Consider the following 13904-nt stretch of genomic DNA (forward strand, 5'->3'; position numbering starts at 1 on the left):
CGCCCCCGACCGCCCCCAACGCCCGCAGCGGGCGCCGCCGCCCCCCGCCAGCCCCACGCGAGGGGCGAGGGCCTGAGGGCAGCGTCCTGCCTCAGGGTGCCTGGCAGCCGGGGCCTCGGGGCGCCTCACGGGTCCCTGGTGTCCCTACACGGCCCCCTGTGCCCCTAACAGGTCCCCAGTGCCCCTAACAGGCTCCCTGTGCCCCCCCTCAGCCCAGTGCCCATCCTGCTTCCCCCCTCAGCCCCGCTGCCCCCTCAGCCCCGCTGCCCTCTCATCCCCACCGCCCACCTCCCTCACCTCACCCAGGTCCCAGTGGGGTGTTTTGGGGCACAGACCCCATGTCCTTGTGTACCCTGTGTCCTTGCGTCGTGAGGGTTTTGAGAGCCTGGGCCCAGCAACTCGGCAGCCCCTGGCACCTGCTGCACAGGGACTTTGCTTTTCCCCCGAATCCCTTTTTCCCATGTGCTTTGGGAAAAGGGGCTGGTGCTTACTGGTGCCTGGGATGTTTCTAGGTTTTGGGGGAGTGGTGGGGAGCGGCCCTCGTCTCACAGAATAACAGAGGGAGCGCTGCTTTGGCAGGCTGAGCACGCTGTCTGCAGCACGCACTGGAGAGGTTTGGTGTAGGTTGGGTGTGTTGGAGCACCAAGATGCTTTGTAGGTCACACCTCATGCCTAAAAGTCAATAGATGGATGAAAATACAGAGAGATTTTGTTCCTCAGTAGTGTATTGGGAGGCGGCTTTCCATTAGCCATGTAACTTCCACATGTTAACACTGCAGATGTGGTGCAGTGTGTTCGTTCAAGCCGCCCTTCACAGCCATGAGGACATTTTAAAATGGAGACCTGAGCTTCTCCTTGACACACGCCCAACCTGGTGTGGTGGCTGATGGTGCAGTGCTGGCTAAACAATTCCGTGTAAAGGCACTCGGTGCGCTGGAACTGTGTCTGGATAATTCCTCGTTAGCAGGGCTAATAAGTCGCGCTTTATGCCTTGGTGTTGTGAGTCTGCTGCTGCTAGGCTGCTGGGCCTCACCAAGGCTGTGGGTGCTGTGGGGTACGGACATCTGCTCAAATCCAAGAGCTAGAGCCTCAAGGAGAAGAAAATAGCACCGCCATACTCATGGTAAAAGAGTAATCTTGAAAATACTTGCATGAGAGAAATAAGATATTCAGATGTGATTAAATGACTTCAAGTGTTTTGATTTTCAGGTGCCCTACCAGACACATCTTCGGGAAGCCTCCCTTTCGGAAAATGGATGCTCAGCGTTTTCAGGTACCTCAAGGCAAGAATAAGGCAAGTCATTTACAAATCTTGCTCAAAGTACGTGTGGTCTAGAAATCAGGAAATCCTGGGAGGCAGGGAGGGGGGATGTTAGTCACAAAGCTAGAGTGGAATTTATGTGTGGAACCCAAAAATTCAGGAAGGAAAATTCCTGCTGGGTAATTGTTGTGTGTGTCTGCTAGACATATTGCGCAATGTGAGTTTGAGTAACTGCAGAGGTTTCATCTTACCAATATTGATTCCTGTTCAGGAGATTTCACAAGGACAATGTGTGTCTCGTGCTGGAACTCTGACTTTGCCAGAGGAAAGGGGAATGGTACAGACATTTGGCTCCTCAGATCTGGGAAGCTGAGAAGCAGAGAAGAGACTGGTCTCTCGGTGGGTGTGCGGCAAAGTGGGGTTGGGAGCTGATGTCGGTGCCTTCTTTCAGAGTTTGCCTGGACCCATGAACACATGCGGTCAAGGGGGCACTGAGACATGGGTGACTGTTCCTTCTCTTCCTCCCTACCCATTAGTCTTTAAGGAAATCTTTGAGTTGTCTTCCTTTGGTCATCAGTGGATGGCTGAAGCAAGCTATACAGAGCTGAATCATTTCTTACATAAAAGTCTGGTGGTGGTCACTGCCGCTAAGGGTGCGGGTGTGATTGGCAAAGCTCACAAAACGTTGATGAAATGGGGTGCTCCTCTCATTATGAGCTGTACTGAGTATCCTGAGCCGTGGCTTAGTCCCGAATGTTGCCTGTGCACCCAAACGAGTTTTCCATCCTGTAGTTCTTCCAGAAATGTCCAAGCTCTCTTCCCGACAGATTGCTGGTGAATATGAAGAGGCATGTCATAACTGTGTAAATCCCAAAATAGACAGTGACAGAAGTGTCTGAATGATTGCTATTTGTTGTCCAACTTAGGCTCTGTGTTGATACCAAACAGTATCCCTCAGCTGAGAGCTGGATCTCTCCGCCAGATAATTTAAAGCTGCCGTAAGATTTGTGTAGGATGACTGGCAAAGGTCATTCTAGCCCATCAGCTCTTTGCTCCCAGAGAGGAGCTAAGTAAGGCACTGGCTGCACTGAAATATCTGAGAAACACTGTGGTGTCAGTCGGAGGGTCACCACACAGACAGTTCTTGTGAGGGGCTGTTTTTGTGCATTTCTATTTCAAGGGCAATGTGGTCCTCGAGGGAAAACACAAGGAGCTATCACCTTCCCAAGTCAGGATGATTTGTGCGTGAGAGATGCCTCACATTTCATTTAATATCGGCCGTGATGTCCAGACCCCGATTTCAGCTGCCTGGATCCCATTAGACTCCCCATACAGCCTCAGGGATGGTCAACACCTCTACTGATAATTAGCTTGCAAGTCTGACAGGGGCCTGAAAGCACCAGGAAGAGTGGCTTTGTGTATCACCTGGATGCACTGCACGTGAAATGAGGCACACTCAGATAAAATGGAGCCGGTTCGTAGTCCTTAGCAGTGTGCTGCGAGACGAGTAATGGCACTGGTCAGTACCCGCTCCTGTGCCCGTCTTTTGTCCATCAGAGGGGTTTTTGGTAGGAGCAGAACGTGCTTATCTGTCTCGTGCTGTGAGCTGGGGCGTGCCTGTCTGCCTGGATGCCCCTAGGTGCCGCGAGTGTCTGCGACTGCCTGGGTGTGCCTGTCTCTCCTCCTCCACACCGTGGAGGATTTCCTTAGCACATTCCAAAAGCGTACACTCGCATTGCTCTATTATTATTATTATTATGCAGCAGTCACATGCCTCATGGTGATATTTTAGGATCTCTGACTCACTAAACCGTAATTTATTGCTCATGCTCACCTGGAGAAAATCGTCTTTGTGGGGTCCCGTTCGCAGCAGGGAGATGCGTTTTTGGGTGAAACCGTCAATACTGAGAAAGGAACTGGACACATAGCCATGAGATCTTCAGACCCTTCTCTAGCTGCGATAGTTTGTCTCTGGCCAATTGTATGGTTAATTTACAGGAGGTGTAGGACAGATTCCTCACATTTCAGGACAGTGCAATAAAGAACCAGGAGGGCTTCTGGGGAGAGCTATGCAGGCAGGGCACCTGGGCTTTGTGGAGGCGTTATTCTAGCTGGATGTGAATGTGCCGTGTCGTTTCTGGTGTTGGGTTAGATTTTTACCAATTACAACTTTAAGGGCCGCTATGGGGGCTCGAGTCTATATACATTTGAAAACAGATATCAATTTGGAGAGAAGCACAGGCTGTACGGCCTCAGTCCAGCTCTCTTTGTGCATTCAATGACTTTGATGGGACTGTTGGCTGTGCGAGGATTGTTTCATCAAGTCCTTTATGAATAGTTACAGCGGCAAACCAGAAGCTTCACCCCTTTCCGAATGGGCCAAAACCAGATTGTGCTGAAAATGGTGTCGAGCCCTTGTGCAAGGGAGAAGAGTTTCCTGACTGCCTCCGTTCAGCTGGAAAGAGAATCCCCAAGCTGCAGCAAGCTTCCAGCACACACAGCTGCTGCTGCTGCAGTCTGTCACCAGCTTAGTCAATCATCCATTATTTATTTCCAAATCGTATGTAAAGCTCTACACCATAGCCTTCAGTCCATCTATGGGGAAAAGAAGAGACAGAGCTTTTGAAAGAACTGGGAAAACAAAAGCAGAAAAGCCTCTGAAATCGCTTGCTTGGGAGATTGTCACATGTAGTTACATCTAAGGAAGAGAGGAAGGGGAAATAAAATCATATGCAAGAAGAGGTTGCCACCTTTGTACGTATTCCTCTGATCTCTCTGAGTCATTTGTTGTAGTCAATTTCTTTTAGCACAAGAGATCCTTTGTTTACAAGTGCTCATCAGATGCAAGGCACTTCACTCCGAGTGTGTTTATTGTGCGTCTGTTTTCTCCCACAGCCTGGGCTGTGTGGTTGGTCAGTTGATCCTGCCGGGCTGTGTGATGCCTGCTGATTGCCTGCTCGAGAACAGTTCATCAGGACGGCAGCGAATTTCCCAGCAATAGTGTACAATCAGGGAAGAATAGTGAACAGCAATGTTTGCAGGCAAACAGGAGCATCTCCGTGACAAGCCATGCCTTGGGCATGTGTATGAGCAGCATCTTTGTCACAGAAATGTGTGCTGATAAAAAATACTAAGAGGTAGATGGTTAAACAGAACAGCTGTTCGGAGTGAAGATGTGTTCCAAATTCTGCTTTAACGTGCTGAATTCTTTCTTTCTTTTTCATAAAGACGATGGCAAAGTGCTAAGAGCCTTAGCTATGGAGGTTAAAGGAACCAGGCTGGGCCAAATCAAACCCTGTATCATCATTCCTGGTGTTTCATTTTGCACTTTAATTATAAATGAGTACTCTGATTTGTAGAACTATTCAGTTGCACGGGAAGAGAGGGGAATATTGCTGACAAAGTTTGAGGAAGGCTTTTAATCTTTTAAAAACTGTTGTTGACAGCACATCTGCAGGCTGCAGTTACGATCTGGCAAGCCAGCCCCTGTGTTCTGGGAACGCTCTTGCACTGTACTCAGACTGGACTGAAGAGGGGTGAGGTTGATTCCTCTGCTTTGTGTGAAAAGTGTAGATTTGGGGGAAAAAAAACACCACACACACCACCTGTCTTCCCAGGCAGATATTGAGAATTACAGAGTAGGCGCTCCTACATCTTTCAGCCCTCGTTTTTCCTTCACCTTATCTAGCAGCATCCAAGACTGTCCTCATTCTGAAGGTACATCCACGCCAGACAAAAGAGCACAGTGTGAGGCTTCTGAACTGGCAGTGACCTAGATCTGAGTTAAGAACAAAGGTTTGCTGAGACCCTAAGGAAGCAAACCCTCTCTCTGACAGCTATTACTGCCCCAGGAAGACCTGCAGAACTGCTGGATGTTATGCCACGGAGTATGGATGCACGTCACTGGGCATCAGCTGCTCCACTGCAACTGGCGGGGTGCCTGCGTGGGCCCTTCACGAAGGTGAAGTCGCTCACCCCTTGTTCCTGCAAGACTGAAAGGCTGCATATTGTGCAGCATTAAGGGGGAATAAGAGGCTGCACAGAAGCTGTTCCTGCAGGGCTGCTCTTGCTGGGCATCTTCTGACTGCTGAGGTAAATGGTGGTTCAATGCTGGTGAAGATCACGTCACTGTAAGAGGTGGACCAGTGGACACTTGGCATTCAAATCTGTACAGGAGTAAGAAGTAAGGCACTTGAGTGCATCACACTCAGCCTGTGAGTATAACTGGAGTTTGAATTACTGAACAACACAAAAAGTATCCTAAAATTCAGTGACACCCCATAAATCTTGACCTGCTGGCACTCAGAGGAGAGACGCCATCCAGTGACCACCAGCAGTAAAGCCAACTCAGTTTACACATCTGTGCTGGGACTGTGTCCTGGTCTTTACGTTGTGCTCACACCTTCTGGATGAAGCAGTGATTGCAAGTGCACTCCAGGATATGTGTGTATTTTTCATTACTTGCCCGTTACTAACATAAGTAACACCAGAACCACTGGGCTTAATGCGCAAGTCTGGCTGTAACTCTCATTCAGCTGAATTCTTCCACAGTAACATACAGGAATCAAGTGTACATCAAACTACCCCTAAGCTTGAAAAAAGGTCCCTCTCACTTCTGTGGCTCGATCCGATCTCTGTTTATGAGATTGAAAATGAAGCGTGGGAGCAAATGGGGACGTTTGTGCTTCTAATTGCTTGCTTTGTGCGGCAGCCAGATAGTGCGAGGCACAGCTATTCAGGGCTGATCTTACAGCTGAGCTGCAAGAGGAAAACTGTGAGTGCTAATTTTATGGAGCAAGCAGACCTGCTAGGGAAGCGACCGCCTTTTTAATATCTGTCCCAGCAACGTGCGAAGGAGTTAAGATCTCACAACAAGCAGGGTTGTCTGTCTGGAAAGTTCCTAGTTTAGATAAGTCTTCAAAAAAATGGGATTTACGTGAATTGTCTCACACATGGCATTTTTTTGTATCGTTTTATGCCATGGGGCAGTCCTTGCTAAGGTGAAGATGCAGTAGCTGGCCACTTTGTTGTGCTGGACTGCAAGCAAAGCAGTGGCCTCCGGGAAGGCTGTTACTGTGCTAACCACAGCTGGCTGGACTGATGGCAATGGGAGGGACTCCACTGCTTCCCTGTCTGTTCTCAGGAGTCCCTGCAGGTCGGATGGTGATCAACCGAGCGGCCCCCAAGGAAACACAGGCTATTTCAGGAAGTGTGGCTGACGATGCAGTAAATGGTACTCTCCCCTAAGCGAGTACTTAGCCAGTCTATCCGCAGATCAGGAGGCCCTGCAGTTCAGTTAGCTGTGCTATCTTTGGGAGAGAGGTGAGATTAAGGTGTTTTATGCTCCCTACCTTTAATGCACTTGTGCCATTATTGAGTTTGAAGTGTAGGCTGCAGGGCCTGGGTCAAATTTCAGTGTAAATGCATTCCCATTTGCTTTTCCAGTTGGATACAGTTAGCCTGCTTGCTTTCCTCTCTGTCCTAACGTGCTGAGGGTGCTGCAGTGCACAGCTAAGCAGATGGCTCACTTCAGCCTAGAGACAGATCCATTTCTGAGCATGGAGATTCTTGTAGCTAAAGAAGTGCTTGAGTGAAACCACTTGAGTGTAAGCTACAGTGTAAACTGAAGATATTTAAGGTCATTTTCCACATCACATTTATGGATGATCTGCCCACAGGAAAGCAGCAGAAATAGGGAGATAGGCTCCAAAAAAAAATCATTCATCATCCTGCATCAGCATCTGGGGTCTTTCTGAGGACATACAGATTTGCTAGGAACAAATTTGTGAGGTCTGGGGTGTGCAAAGCCCCAGACAGCATGGTGACAAGCTTACCATCTCTGCAGTTCACAGGTGAGGTTCTCAGCTTTGTTCTTCTGTTGCAAAAATGGTCCTGTTCCCCACCCAGGCAGCTTTCCAGGCCAGACCCCATCTCCCAGGACACTGCAGTGATGGAAGGTGGCCAATGCAGTGTGGTATCAGTTTAATTCTATGCACAGCAGGAGCTTAAGTGAACATTAAGTGAGGTAAGATCATTGCTTCATCTTGCAAAGAGAAGTTCTAATGGGCCTTGGTCTGTGAAAGGCTTTCAAGCTCATTTGGAGGGGCCACGTGATACTGCAGATGTAAGGTCCCAGTTGTGGCCATGTAGAGATTATCATTGTTACTACTTGAGCAAAGCTCCCTGAGGATTTCACTGCAGAAAATTAGCGTTTATTTCGTGATTCCTGCAGCACGCTGTTGTTGCATTGTTATACTGATGTAAAAGGTATTTCTCCTCCCATTAGCTCCTGGGCACAGTTTATATACGCAGGAACGCCCTGAGGAGAGTCAGAAGAGCAGCCTTTATGGCCCTACTTGTCTGAGCCTGGCTGTCACAAGAACTTCTTAGCCCTGAGCAGGAGTGTCCTGGCAGCTCAGGAAAGGAAGGCTTCCTGTTGCTGAGAAGATTTTGGCTGCTGTTGTGGCTTTTGCATTTTCTCTAGTGTTTTGAGATTGCTCCTTGTTGCTGCCTGCCTTGGGACTATCCTCTATGATTTCCTCAGCTAATCCATGTTTCCCAGCCTTCCTGATTTTCCTCTGCCTTGCCTCAAAATTCCCCAGTCCCACCCATTGCTGAATTGCTTGTTAGCTAAATTCCTGCTGACAGATACTTGTCCTCCTCCTCTCAGGCCTTTCAGTGGTCCACGGATCCTCACTTCTGCATTTTCTAGGGCACTGAAATGATCCTTGGCCTGGTGGTTTGGCTCCCAGACGTCACTCACAGACAATATGCGAAGACTTTGGTGGAATGTCTTTGGTGAATGTAGGAAAACAAGTCTGCATACGTACAGGTGTATGTGTGCATACACACACAGGAATTACAAGTCCTTAGCTAAACTGGCAGCGACAGGATTACAGTCCAAAAACTTTGGTTCCTACTCTAAATGATTACCATTATAAAGTGTCATTTTTCAGCATTACTCTCCTGTAGCTCTGTCCGGGCTGTTTCTAAATTAGGGAGCATTGAAAAGTCATGTAAAATGTGGGCAAACTGTAGCAAGAGTCAGTTTGGCTCTGGAGAAACTATCTTGTACTTAGTTTAAGAAAGTATCTTAATATCTCAGATATTTAAAGGTTAAGTGGCACAAACTTTGAAATACTGTATGATTGCTAGGGCAGTATAAAAATATTTGATCGGAATATGCCAGGTAAAACAAGGTAATTTCAATGCAGTGTTTCCAAATTTCTTAACACAGAAGACCATTGTGAGCTATATTCATGATCCTCTTTCCCTACCCTGCACTTGCCTTGGAGGATAAGAGTATGAAAATCCTTAAAAATACAGCACATGCTGTCAGAGGACTATGGGAAGTTGTTGCTATGAGCATCTCAAGCTGGAAATTCCTTTGTCTTGGACTGCAGCTATAAGCTTCCTGTCTCAAAACATCAATAACACGTTTCCTCCTTCATAATGTCACATTTTAAAACTTTAATATATACAACTTCTACTAAAAACAGAGATATAGTCCTGATATATGTTGGATGTGGAGGATGGAAGTATTTTTTTTTTATTCCAAGCTTCCATTGTTTGTTTAAAATACTGCATGGTGTCAAGGCAGATAGCCTTCCCTAGCTAGGGAAAGGAGCAAATATATTTCCAGCAGGGATTTTAAAAACAGGAAATCAATGGTCTTGAGAGCATCAGATGCGCCAGTGAAGGAGTTGAACAGGTGCTCGGAAAGCAGAGGCAGTGAGAATAGGGAAGAACAAAGATAAGAGTGGAAAAAGGAAAAGAAGAAGCAAAAGGATGTCTTGGATGAGGAAAGGAAAGGAAAAAACTACAATAAAAACAGTACCCATTCACTTCAGGGAGGAAGCAATGGATGTTTGAAGATGGAGATGGTGCAGCTTCTTGAAAGACGAGCTGGTGGCTGGAGCCCTTGTGCAAACGGTGGTATCTAGAGCAGGGCCACAGCAGCACGGGGGCAAGGAAGCAAAGCTGAGCATCAGTGGCAGTGAAAAATCCATGTTGAGCCATAAACAGGCAAAATGTGCAAAACCCTTTTATCTGTCGTTATTCTACAGGTAGCATTTGCTATCTAGACAACTGTCATCTAGAGAAACCAATTTAAAAATAGATACTATTGCCAAATAGGTAGCCAAATTTACCAGGATGGGCACAGTGCAGAGAGGTGGTTAAGGAGAAAACCCATTTTCCAAATGAGGACAAAGAGCTTTAGGGACCAAAAGGATCTTTGATTGCCTTTTTGGAAAACCATGAGTACATGTAAGCAGAAGTACAAATACCTATTTTTCTTCTACTGCATATGTTCTGAAGTAGCAGAATAAGAAAAGCACAGTAATTGCAGCCCTCTAGTTCTACCACATCTGGTCCTGAACACGTGTAGAGAATGGAGTAGCATGCAGCCTGATTGTTTATTACTATGGCTTGACCTGCTCCAGCTAAAGTCAGTAAGACACTACTACAAAACATGGACCTCCAAAATCCTTCCTGCATACATTCAGAGGTCTGTGCGTATGACAGTGAAGTATGTGGGCATATGGGACAGACTTTCTGGGAGCCTGTCTGCAAACCTGCCAAATCTACAAGCAGATAACAGACTTTGCAGCTCTCTAGGATTTTCTCATGCCGAGGTCAGGCACAGCTTATGAAGAATTCATCTAAAATCAGACTGTAAGCCAAGAACAGGCCTGACATTAAAACATGACCTTTTCTTGTTCTCATTATTCCACAAATTTATATTAACCAAATATACATTGACTGAACAGAGAAAAAAAATGGACACTTATCTGCTAAAATGAAAATATATATGTTAATGTAAATTATAAAATTGCTTGTATGACCTCAAAATTTGTAATGCAGAGTCTTTGAGCTGATTTGGCACTTGTCAAATCTTGGAGATGAAAAGGCAAATGATGTCACTAAAACACCCCAGACAATAGGCAATGGGTAAACAATGGGTACATAAGCAATGGATTCCTCATTTTTCAGCACACAGCTGGAACTTTGTTTGCAAGTGGCAATATTACTCAACGTACGGCATTTCATATTCACAGTTATAAAAGAGAGAATACACTGTTGTGGTCATCTGCTCTGATTTCCTTTGTAACACAGGTAATGTAATCTTAACTGGTGATCTGTGATTAGTTTCTTACTTTTATTTGAGCTCTGACATATATTTATGAAGACATTGGGTCCTGACAAAATCTTCAAGGAATGGAAATTCTTCAGGGGTTCTTGATGGCTTATTCTAGTTGCTGATTACCAACATTTTATTTTACCGATTTCAGCTTCTAATCATCAGATCTTGATGTATTTTTTTTCTGCTAGATTGCACAGTCAACTACTGTAACAAAAAATCTTTTGTCTTAACAGCTATTTGTTGATTTATTGTGGTATACTTGTGGCTTCTTTTGGTTAAACTGAATAGACCAAGTTACTCTTGCTGAAATCCCTTGCTGAAAATGGAGGTTTTCTAAATTACTGATCAGTTCTGTAGCTCTTTTCTGAACTCCTTTCTCAAACACCCTTTAAGTGCAAACACTCGAACTAAGCTTAGTTTTCATCGATGATCTCATTCTTCCCCAATTCTTCCCAACAATCCTTGCTTCAAAATCAGGTATTACACTCACATTTTTTCTTTTTAAGATCCTGAACAGAACTGATTTTTACATAGTGTTTGTTTGTTTGTTGCTGTTGTTGATGTTACAATTTCATAAAGGGCAAACGTAAATGCCATACCAGAATATGCATGTGTTAAATAAGACTGATCTCATTTCTCAGCCAATTTTGCAGCTTCTTTAAGAATCATACCAAGTTTGTCTGGAGAGATTTCTTTTGCAACAAACCAAGTTGATTGGTATTGACCATGCCTCTGTTTGTTTCTGTGATTTTGTCTCCCGCCAGCTAGCCCCCGATTCCGCTGGGATCAGGGTCAATCTAACTAGTCTAGAGTCACTCTGATACTTACGTCTGTCCTTTTTAAGAACAGACAAAACAAGACTATTCTTCGATATCTAAACACTGTGGAAATTCTAAAAGATCTCAAAAGAAAAAAAAAAAGGAAAAAAGAAAAAAAGGAAAAAATCAATAGTAGCAGTGCTACTAGCTCTTAAGTCAACTCATATAATAATCTCTTTTGATACCTTGGAGAGTAACGAAATCAGACAGGAAGCAATACAGGCTTATGCCATAAAATACCTTGTTAGGACTTGCCACTGTGACAATGAGTCGAGTTGCTATAATCAAAGGTGTGACTTGGAAACATCCGTTTTCATTTTTGATTCTTAGACCAGTGGCATTCACTGAAATCTCAAGGATTTCCACAATTCCCGTCATTTGTGTGTGTTTTGGCTATGTGGCACCAAAGCTTTAAAATGGAAAGAAAGGTCATTCCAGTGACTTCAGAGAGTTTCTGCAGTATGTGGAAATATATATTAATTTAGGAGCATAGGACAGGCAGGATTGGTATGAGTAATAGCTTCAGTGTCCAGATTTCATTTAATTCTTAATCCATCGGTTTTCAATTAAGGACTGTTTGCACATGAAGACCAGCCTAGAAAAATCTCTCACTGGGCTGTTGCCTTTCTTTACGAAATTGTATAATTATTTTAAGAGCATTGTCATCACAATGCTAAGCTGAGAAACACCAGTACTGAAAAATGTAGAGCCATTAGAAGAATAAGCTATGCTTAACCTTATTAGCAAGATCACTCATTCTGTAGTGCGAGGCTTTGGGGACGGTGGGAATTGGGCCAGCCTGCCGGGAGTCACGGGATGTGCTGCAACTGTCTTCTGGTTGTTTACTTGCTATGCCATTTAATACCTAGTTTAGTTTATTGATTATTCCTTTTTCTTTCTGTTTAAGTGTTCTTCCTACAGTAACTCATCTACTTATCTATCTAAATATATATATATATATTTATCTTTGGGAATGTGATCTATGTCAGGTGACAGAGACACAAGGTTAAAGTCCAACGTCTTAGCAGCACCCCTGTGTTTCTCAACCAAATTATCTTCACTTCTCTCCCCTGACTCCCACTTTTCCCAGCAGACCCAACCCCTCTTACATATCCCGTAGCACCACCTACTGGGATGAGGATTCCCAGATGAATCTGGTTCAGGAGGCTGGGGATAAGGTCCATGTAAGGTCCATCAGCGTACATATGAATCTACCTTATAAATGTATAATGTGTTTTTAGCATTTTACTAGTGAGCGGTGGGATGAAGAGATGACAGGCACAGGCAAAGTACTTAGAAACTTGCCTCTAACTATTTACCGTATGCATTAAGAGCTCTTTATAGTTATGATGGATGCTGAAATGAGATATTTGAGCTGCATTAAGGATATAGGAATTGATACAATCACTTAGTGTCGTGCTCACATTACAAATCAGATCATTGTGAAACATGGTCTTCTACAGATTGAAAGCGAGCAGGCCACTTTTATATCACAGCAAATATTTTATGAAACAGTTGATTTGTGTAGACTGGATAAGCAGCAATGACTGTAGCTTTGTAGACGATATTTTTTTCTTTTATTTGATGGGTGATATTCTGACATGCCCTTGTACAAACAAATACAGTGCTTATCCTCCCACCTGACTGAGTTCTCAGGGTTATAGAAATGAGGAACACAGCTCCCCAAAAGGACTAGATTCTGGTTGTCACTGAGACAAAAGACAAACATTGAAAATCGGTATGGGAGATGACACAGTTAGTGTCTGGAAAACAAGTGCCTCATGTAGTCACTTCCACTGAAGGTAGTCAGGCTTCAGAAAAGTAGTACTCGCAAATGTGAAAGTCAACATTTCCTGGCTTGAAAAATCTGAGATCTTTGGGGTGAGAAACAAGAATTTACATAATTTAATGTATTCTCTATTTTTTCCTGTAGACAAACTGAAAGAAATTTTAAAATATGTTGATAAATCTGACAAATAATGACCATGAAGGATAGATAGACATGACTTTTAACAAGTAAGACTCACAGAGAGAGAGAAATGTGTAATGAATACAGCTTTCCATGTCTACTTTTGTAAATGTTCAAAGACAGAGGAGACATTTGATCTGCCATAAAAGCCACTGTGGATGAGAAAGTAAAAAACCCATGAGCAATACAAAAATTCAGTCTATGGCTTCTGTATCCTTGATACTTGCCTGAGATACAGTTTGAAAATATTGGTTAGTCTGCTGAGAACAGTCCAAAGTTTCATCTCAAAGGCTAGTAAGTCATAAGCCACAAAATGTTTCTCTCTACTCACCCTTCCCTTTTAGGAAAGAACAACCGTATTGAGTTGCATAGGTGGATAATGCACATAAAAAAGATACTCCAGTCAACCTGGAGCTGAAGTCTGAAGGATAGTGCTCTCACCACAGCTCTGATACAGATTTAAAAAGGGAAAGAAACTCATTTAACTCAACCTTAAATCCAAATCCTGTTATAAAATAGAATCAAAAAAGCCATTTAACACGATTAAGAGGTTTGATAAAGAGGTGGAGAGCAAACAAGGATTAATTGCATATTTGGGGAATGGGTGGAGAAGACAGTATGGCTTAGTAAGGCTCATAGTGCCCTTTTTCATAGCCCAGGTTGATTATGCTCAATGTGTGAATGAAACACTTTGCTGCAGATTTATCCTAT

At 44.4% G+C, this 13904-nt stretch overlaps 1 protein-coding gene across 1 annotated transcript in view; it reads left to right on the forward strand.

Annotated features, from left to right (window-relative positions):
• LOC137857503 (disintegrin and metalloproteinase domain-containing protein 20-like) overlaps window positions 1-13904 on the forward strand; it is a 371501-nt gene that overhangs the window by 332955 nt on the left and 24642 nt on the right. The window lies entirely within an intron of this gene.

The sequence above is a fragment of the Anas acuta genome, chromosome 5 (assembly GCF_963932015.1).
Source record: "Anas acuta chromosome 5, bAnaAcu1.1, whole genome shotgun sequence".
Classification (NCBI taxonomy): domain Eukaryota; kingdom Metazoa; phylum Chordata; class Aves; order Anseriformes; family Anatidae; genus Anas; species Anas acuta.